At 37.9% G+C, this 9785-nt stretch overlaps 1 pseudogene; it reads right to left on the reverse strand.

Moving 5' to 3' along the window:
* Window positions 1–6816: 6816 nt before the first annotated feature.
* LOC149260267 (cytochrome c-type biogenesis protein CcmE homolog, mitochondrial pseudogene) lies at window positions 6817–7369 on the reverse strand (annotated as a pseudogene).
* Window positions 7370–9785: the final 2416 nt, after the last annotated feature.

Here is a 9785-nt window from a genome sequence, read left to right on the forward strand (position 1 = left end):
GCCTTATTTGCAGCAGCTCGGCGAGTACTTTCTCCACAGCATGTGGAAGGGGTCTCGCCTTCTTCATCGACTCAGCGAGTGTTATCTCCACATCAGGTGGAAGGGGCCTCGCTTTCTTCACCAGTACAGGTACCAGGGAGGGGCAAACAGCCCAAGATTGATGAGGGACCATCAGGTGCTCCGAACATAGAGTTTATTGTTCTTGATGTTAGTTCTCCTAGTCGAGAGTCAAAGGAGATCATTCAGCACCTTAGAGCTGAAAATGATGCCTTGCAGAGGAGATTAGAGGGGGCACAATGGACCATCACATATCTTGAGCAGCGCAACAAACAATTGGAGGATGAACAAGCTCTTGATGAGCTGTGGAAGATTCGTAGTGATCGCATTTTGAACCAGAGGAGACCCGGTGATCTATTGCCCGCTGAGCGAGAGTCCATGCTCATCCGGGTAAATGCACACTTGGAGAGGCTGTTGGCTAGGTCCAACCAAGAGAAGTTGCTGAGGAACATAAAGAACCATTATTGGGCAAGAATGCACGTGTGCAAGGCAAAAATGAAGATGTTCCAGAGGCGGTTGGCGAAGGCACAAAAAGGGAGAAAGAGGCCTGATCCCCTTCATATCTTGGCCGAGGCATCACTGAAGGACCAAGGCACTAAATAACTCAGCCTCAGCACAAATCCCAAAAAAATTTGAGCATTTTGGGCAAATTTTGGTTTTTTCAGGCATTTACAGGTTTTTCCCCATTAACGGGTCTCACCCCCCGCGCGACCCTACATCATGGCAACTCCATTTTGCAAAAACTCAGCATTTCCAGATTTTTCATGAGAAGTTACATATGCTCATCAATGGATTTGAGATTTTATGAAGTTTTGGGCCTCCAGAAAGTCAAAAAACATGCAAAATTTGACTTTCTGCCACATTTTTGAGTTGCAGAAAGCAGTCTTGGGAGATTGCAATTTTGGAGGGGCAAATGACCACCAAATTCAAAAATTCTAGTTGGGTTGGAAAGTAGACTCACAGACCTTTCCAACAAGCCTACTCTTGCTCAATTTGTCCACCTGAAAGTGCCCCAAAAGTGGCTCCAAAGGCGCGCGACCCGTCAGGCAGATTTTTCCAAAATGCACTGTACAGCTCAGAAAAACGCAGTTTGACCCAGTTTGACTTTTTGGGGTGAATTATGATTATCTTTGATGTAATTATTGTACTTGAAAGACACTTTTACTCTTATGTAACACTTCTATAAGATTCATTCATGAAAAGGGTAAATATTAAATGAATGAATTGGTTTCCTAACTTATAGAGGCAAGTTGTTTTGATTGCCTAGTTTTCAGTGCTTAGTTTAGAAGTGGTTGAAACAGCTCCTAGAAGGATGAGCTCGACCCCTAGAGGCAAGGGAAGAGGTTGGCTTGCCTATATTATTTATTTCCTCAATCATTTTTAGGGGTTGGAAGGTTGGACTCTTGAGGGAGAAGCTATCAATGTATTATTCACTGTATCTCTGCAATTTTTGGCTAAGGAAGACCAGGGTTTTGCAGTCCTTTTTGGGATTCTTGTGGACTCATGTGTTGATGGTGTGTTTCTCAATGTACTTGTAATGTGTTATGTGAATCATTTCCTTTCTTTTACTTCTGCACATTAAACAAATGAAGTTTTAAAGTAAGAATCCATGCTTGCCATGCTCTACTTTTAAATTTGTTTAATTTCAATGTTTTCTACTGTCTAAGGGGAATTCAAATTTATTGTTTGCTCTCCTTGGCTCCTCACCTGTCATTCCTGATCATCCACCTCAATCAAAGGCATCAATATTGTCTCCTACCTCGCCCCAAAGAACCCCCTGCAGAAATTGTGTCCAATCCCCCCACCCAAAATTGCCCTCTCCTCAATTTGCCACCAAAAACCCTAAAAACCCCAAATCAGCCTTTCTGATCAGTTTACTAGCCTAAAATCAGTGTTAACATATTGGTCATCTCATCTATTGAAGATTTTACCAAGATAGACCGGAGAGAGCCTTCTCCTGCCTCGTAGGGCTAGCTACGAGGCTAAATGGTTTGATGTTGCCTTGAGGTTTACCTTTCTCAGCCTGAGGTGAAATTTCAAGCGCTAACAATCTCTTCAAAGTAGCCATCAAATTTTTGTAAAAAGCCTATCATTCCTGCTTGGTAAATTTTTTCTATAGTTTCCTTCCTCCAGCTCTCTATCTGAAATTTTGGCTCTACTCTGGCTGACATTGTTTTTGCCTCTTCACAACAATTTAACTTTGATTTCTTCAGCCTCTCTTTACCCTTTCTCTGCAGCAGCACTGTTTAAATCCTTGTTCAAGCAATCAAACACCTGTATATCCCTGTCAATATGCTAAACTCTGCTCTGGTAAACAAAATACATATGAAAACAACTTTTCCATAAAGGGTTCTTAGTTTTCTAATGTATTTGTTTAGGCATTATTCTCATACTGTTCCATGTATGCCCATCACCCTACACTGTGTATACTGTCAAGCCATACGTTTACTGTGTATATACAGTCATTAAAAACAAACAATGTTTTTACTGTGTACATACAAGCTCTTAAAACTAGCAGTGCATTCAAATGGCTCTCGGCCTCAACATAAAAATTTGAAAATCAACAAAATGCTCTCGGCCTGCTTATCTAAAATCTTTGAAAAATAGCGCTTCGGCCTCAAAACAAATTGAAAAAAAAAAATAGCGCATTTAAAATGAATTTTAAATGGCTCGGCCTTTACTCTCTTTGGCAATCAACAACACTCTTTCTTTAAACACTACACAGCTCTTTCGGCCCACACAGACTTCAACCCATTGTTTTAGTCAAAATAAAGACGCACAGTGACAAAAGGTTCCAGAAAAGAGACACATCCATTATGTTTGTTCACCATACGGGCCGTTTCCATACACATGCATGTGATATATCAGTTAAATAATGATAGCGCGCAACAAACAAAGGATGTGTATCAATCAAAATGCGCAATCAACCAACAGCACGCAATCAACCAACAACGCACAATCAAAACAAACATGCCATAAAAATCACATTTTCGGTGCTATGAGCTAGACTCTGCCTCCTCTGTTTTATAGACTTTGTTGTGATTTGCAACACTGCACTCCGTTTTGGTTCACAAAACTTCACATGCAATCCCCATACCCCTAACGTGTTATCCATGCAACAAGTTTAAACTTAAATTTTGTGCTATTTACTAGTGTTCTATGCCATGATTTACGCAGTGAATCTTATCGCCATATTTATTAACTGCTGTCAACCGACTTACTGCTGGAGTTAATGCGTGGTTTCGACGTTACCTGGTTGTCAACGAGTGCTGAGGAGTGTTAAACGGCGCTGCAAATCCCTATTGCTTCGTTCAACTGACTGGTGGCAAGGGCAGAATCATTAACCATTAATCGCAGGCAGTTTACAACTATATTCCACAATTGTTGAGCTTAAACAAACTACACCGTTACCTGAATGGGTCCCGAAAATTCAGTGATCACTCGGCGTTAAGTTTGGGGCAATTTTCTTCTTAAATCCTCTCAAACCCACTTCAGTTTCCTTTTCACTAGCTTGCAACTCCAAACACCATCGTTTTGAGCTATTCGACAATGAAGAATGAGTTTTGAACAGTGCAAGAACCGTCGGTCAGTTCATGACCGTTTCATGGGTGTACTGTGCACTCTGTTTATTGGTGCTACAATGTATGGTTGGTATGGGTGTCCTGTTGACCAGTCGCACGACTGTGTCATGAGGATGGCCGAATCATAGTTTTAATTTGAACGTATGCGCATAACTCCCTGCACAACGCACAGTCCAATAGAAAATAGTCGCCATGCCACGGTGTTTACCCCATACCTATGTGTTGGCCGGTATTGACTTAGATTGTCGTTTTGTTGATGTCGTTTGATTTGGTTGCTCACCCTTGGCTACATACAATATGATTGCCGCACATCATATAGATCGTCGTGTGTTTATAACCGTGCTCCGCACTCATTCTCATATGCAATGATTTTAAGTCTTATGCAATGAGTTTGAGCGATGTGCAATGAACGTTTAATCCATATGCAATACCCCGCTGCCACATATGCAATCACAGTTTTGTCTTTGTACGCGGTCTTGCCATATGTTTTGCACGCGGCCTTTTCTTTATACACCTTACCTTATATCATATGCACCTTACCGTATATCATATGCATGCGCTTTAATTTGTATCATATACATGTGCTTTAGTTTATGTCATATATATGCGCTTTAGTTTATGATATATGCATATAATCTTACTCCACCATTTTGACTATAGCGCATATATTGATATATGCATATTATAACCATTTGGACTATAGCACATATATTGCATTTGTTTGTTTTGCATATGACATATATAGATTTTCATATAGCGCATGACTTATTTGGTTCTATGCACATCTTTATAATTTTAAAATGACCATCTTGGGTCATATTTAAAATTATCACCATTACTAATCCTTGAGTTGTATCTGCAGGTTGAAAAGTTGTCCCAGTTTGGTCTTTTTATGCTTCTAAAGAAAAATACTTTGGGGTTAATGATTATGAAATAAATATGGGATATGTCTGGATATGAAATGGAATATGATGTATAAGGGTTATAGGGTATGTATAGGGAATATAGGATATGGAATGATAATGAATATCCTCAAGTACTAATTTCAACTTAACAAAGACTAAAAATTTCTAAGAAAAATTTGAATTTTCAAGCACAAAATGACTATACATATACTCCCCTGGATGATGTCTGTACAAGTGGGATGAAATCAGTTGATCAAATGTTGTAGATGGATTGAAAAGTAAACTTTATTGCTGCTCCTTGTTCTTCATGCTCTGGTTCTTGAATTGTTGTTCAGGTCCCTCTGTAATGATTTCTTGATTCAGGTCCCTCTGCAATGCTTATGGAATATGTACATGTTGTTTTGACATTGGCAGGTCTTTCAGGTCCCTCTGTAATGATTTCTTGTTTCAGGTCCCTCTGTTGACAATACAAGTTCCATCTATACTTCAGCTTTCCAGCTAAAGTTCTTATGCAATTCTCCCCCTTGCTTAAGATTTGACTTGTCCTCAAGTCAGTTGTCTGTGGAGAATTTCCTGCATTGAAATTATGTGAGAACAGTAGAACAAGAATAAGGAATTCATAGAGTCCAAGTTGCCCTGGTTTTCCCCTATGAATTCGTGTTTGCTTGGTGCCAGTTTCTTGGTTTTCACTAGCAAACAAGTTATTTATTTTTTATATTTTTATATTTTGTTTTTTTTTTTTTTTCTTTTTTTTTTTTTTATTCAACTACAAGACTGGAAGATGGTTGAGCCTGGTGTGCCATGGTTTCTAGTTCTATATCCTCTACCAGTTGTTTCATAAATGCTTCCTTACTGATAGGCCTATTATAAACTTTGAACCTATGTCCATTCACTACAAATGAGGTGGAGTCCTAGTCGATTGTCCTAATCTTTACTGCTCCATTGTCAAAGATTTCATCAATTTCATATGGGCCTAGCGAGTGTGTTGTGAACTTTGCTTTGAAGTCTTTGAATTTGGAGTCAAAAAGTAATGCCCAGTCTCCCTTGTGAAATGTCTTAGTTTTGATATATCTGTCATGCCACTTCATTCTTTGTTGTTGCACCAATGTGGTATGTTCTATAGCTTGCTAACGATGCTAGTCTAGTTGATTCAGTTACATGATCTGCTGCTGTTGTGCTTCAGTCAGGTCTAGTCCGAGTTCAGCTGCCAGTCTGTATGTTTGTATCTGAAACTCTATAGGCAATAAGGCCTCTTTTCCATATACCAACTGGTATGGACTAAAACCAGTTGTATTTTTCCATGTGATTCTGTAGGCTCAGAGGGCATCTTTTAATTTTTCAGACCAATCTCTTCTATTCATCTGTACTATTTTAGTCATGATATTTTCTAGGACTTTATTTGTTGATTCAACCTGCCCATTTGCTTGAGGGTGATATGGTGTAGACTTCCTTTGTTTGATCTTGTATTTCTCTGTTAGATCTCGTACCAGCTTTGATGTAAACTGTGCTCCTTGATCTGTTACAATTTGTCTGGGTACTCCGTATCTTACAAAGATTTCTTCAAAGAGAAAGGTGACCACTGTATCTTCTGTTGCTATGTTTACTGCTTTGGCCTCCACCCATTTGGTAACACAATCTGTACATATTAGGATGTACCTCTTTCCATTTGATGGTGGATTAATAGGTCCAACAAAGTCAAGTGCCCATTGCTCAAATGGTTCTATGAGGAACTGTGGCTTGAGTGGCATCTCATCTGATGTGATTAGTCTTCCTGTTCTTTGGCAACTGTCACATTGCTTGACATATGCCTTAGAGTCTCTGAAGATGGATGGCCAGTAATAGCCCAATTGCAACACCTTATATGCTGTTCGTTTGTCTACAAAATGACCACCACATGGTTCATCATGACATGCTCTCAGAATGTCTAGTATTTCATCTTCTCGCACACATTTTCTAATCATCAGATTTGAACTAGTATAAAATAAATCACCATTTACCCAACTATACCTAGAACTTTCTCTAACAATTTTTCGTTTCTTCTTTTTAGAGAATTGAGTTGGAAACTTTCCAGTAGATAAATAATTTGCAATGTTTTTTTTTTTTTTTTAAAGATAAAACTTAATCTTTTTAAATTTTAGTTTTTTTTTAAATAATAAAAAATAAAAAATTCCCATGTAATAATATATATATACATCATATATATGTTATTATTATTATTATTAAAAAAAAAAATTATTGACTTTCATTCTTTTGTTTTTTATAAGATAGAAACCAGAGCGATACACCGCATCTATTCATCAAAGGGAAGCTCATTTGAATTATCCCGTGCACTAAAAGGAGGCGATTTATTATATAAAAAATAGGTCAAGAATGAACTTGCTCGGACTCTTGGAGCTGTGAATTCTGAAGCTGAGGCTGAGGCTTGGCATGAGCGGCTTCAATTGCAGCCCGGTTTTTCTCAATGGCAGCAGCAACTTCTTTGGGCATGTATTTCTCGTCGTGCTTTGCAAGGACATCGATGGCAGAAAAATAGCAGTTGTTGCTTCTCGCCTTTTCCGACGCAACATGACCGGCCGACAGGGGACGGAAGGATTCAGTGCCGCTGTTTTCCGACGATGAAGAAGTAGAAATGGGGCGGAGAAAGCCCTCGACGACAACGGAGTGGCCTTCTCTGAAGAGATCGGGCACTGGCCCCTTGTGGCGTACCAGAACGTCGGTGACCAGATTCGTGACAACGAACTCCATCTCCGTAGTCGAGGCTGGCTGCACCACGCTCCCTTCTAGAACGAGGCCACCGAGGCGGAATTTGTTCTTGGACGGATCGCTCCTGAAGGGGAGGAAGGCATTGATGCTGGCGGGCTTACAAGGGAATGGTACCAATCGTTGTCAAGGGTAATCTTTGATAAGGGTGCTTTGCTATTTACAACTGTTGGTAATGAAGCAACGTTCCAGCCGAACCCCAATTCTGTCTACCAAACAGAGCATCTTTCATACTTCAAGTTTATTGGGAGAGTGGTTGCAAAGGCTTTGTTTGATGGTCAGCTTTTGGATGTTCACTTTACACGTTCATTTTACAAACACATTCTTGGAGTCAAAGTTACTTATCATGACATCGAAGCTATTGATCCAGATTACTATAAGAATTTGAAGTGGATGCTTGAGAATGACATAAGGGATATGCCTGATCTTACGTTTAGCATGGATGCGGATGAAGAGAAACTGATACTGTATGAGAGGGAAGAGGTTACTGACCATGAACTGATTCCTGGTGGTCGCAATATCCGAGTGACTGAGGAAAATAAACATGAATATGTTGATCTTGTTGCAGAGCATCGACTCACAACAGCAATACGTCCTCAGATCAATGCTTTCTTGGAGGGCTTCAATGAGTTGATTCCGAAAAACTTGATTTAAATACATTCTGAATGTATTTCGACATTAGCTCACTTCCCTTTGCACCGATGTTTTCTCTTGCATGATGTCTTTGCCTCGATTTTCGGCTTTCGTTCTCATTCTCCCTCTTCATCCGCAACAAGCTTGAGCTTCATGGTGAAGAATCCAAATCTGTAGCTGTGTTTTGTCTGAAAACCAGAACCCGACTTCTTATCAAGCATCAACTCCCAGATTTAGCCATCATCAGATGTCTTCACATGATCACTTGCATACAATATCTGAAAATCGTCATTGAAGATCTGAATGGCGGCATTGACCTCTGATTGAAAAGACGCCACTAATAAGATCGCAGAAGCCAATGCGATTGGGATTATTCGAGCCATCTTCTTCACCGTGACTGACTGAATTAACCCTTCCCTCGAGCAGACCTCCTTTTCTGGATTTGGAGACAAATCAGTGGGCAGCTAATAAGTGTAAAGATGACCCAAGCGGCGGGGCATCCTCAACGAACAGTGTTACACTTTCTCCAAGTTCGCAGTTGAAGTTATTGGAAGCCTCAAACATCAGTAGCTATCGAAGAATGTTGCCATTTTGCACTGAAATGGCGAAGGATCTTGCAAGGACTTCGGTTGCTCAATCCACTCCAAAAACGTTGTCAACAATTGTACCTGCGGTTTCCGTTTCATTTGCTGAGATGGGGCAAATGCTCAATCCATCCAAAATCTTCATATGCCTGCAATCCCGTTTTGTTTTGCATTTCTTTTGGTTTGTTTTGTATTTTTAGGTTTATTTTGTTTTTATTTATTTTGTTTTGATTTGGTTATACTATGCGTTAATGTTTGTTATTATAATTATATTAATATATTAATATATTAATCTAATTATAATATGTTATAATATGTTATGTTTGTTATGTTATTTGTATTAATATGTTAATATATTAATTGTATTAATATATTAATATGTTGTTATAATAGTTTTAATATGTTATCTTTTTAATTATAATTTGTTGTATATATTTGTTAGTTATGTTAACTATTAATTAATGTTTGTTATAAAAATTGTATTAATATATTAATATATTAATTGTATTAATTATATTAATATATTAATATTTTTTATAATTGCATTAATTAATATAGTTATAATTTTTTTGTTATGTTGGTAATGTATTTTGTTATTATGTTGTATGCTTGTCTTAATACATTAGATTATCATAGTCATGTTATGATTTTTAAAAATAATAAAAATAAAAATAAAAAAATTATGTTAAGTATTTTGTGATTGTTTTTGGCATAAAACAAAACTTTGGGGGCATGAAAATTGAGAGAATCATGAGAATTACAAGAACTGGATAAAAGAAAAAAAAAAAAAAGAAAAAAAAACAAACAAACAAACACACTTTTTACAAAATTCACGCAGGTTTGAAAATAAAATAATGGAACATTTGGAAGAATAATTTAAAAGAACATTTGGTGCATTATTTAAATGCTGATTAACTTGCTTAGAGTTGGCAATTTGATAGTGTTGTATGCTTTTATAACGTACTAATCTGTAGGACACAACAAATCTATAATGCCAAACTTTCCACCATGCACAAAAGTCATCTGACACAAACAAGGAGTATTACTTTTCATGGTTATTTTAAAAAATGGATTGATATTAATATCATGATTAAGTCAATTTTAACACTTTGTCTGTCCTTAATTTGTTTTATTTGGTATGAAATTTTTGCGTAAGAATCATGAAGAAACTGGCCATTTCTTCTAGAGCACACTTATGTTTTCTTTGTACCAAGTTTTTTACAGGTTACAGGATAATCAAGTGATCATAAGGAGATTACATTGTG

This window comes from Pinus tabuliformis, chromosome 6 (genome assembly GCF_031772625.1).
Source record: "Pinus tabuliformis cultivar Carrire ecotype Pingquan chromosome 6, CPIR1, whole genome shotgun sequence".
Lineage (NCBI taxonomy): Eukaryota > Viridiplantae > Streptophyta > Pinopsida > Pinales > Pinaceae > Pinus > Pinus tabuliformis.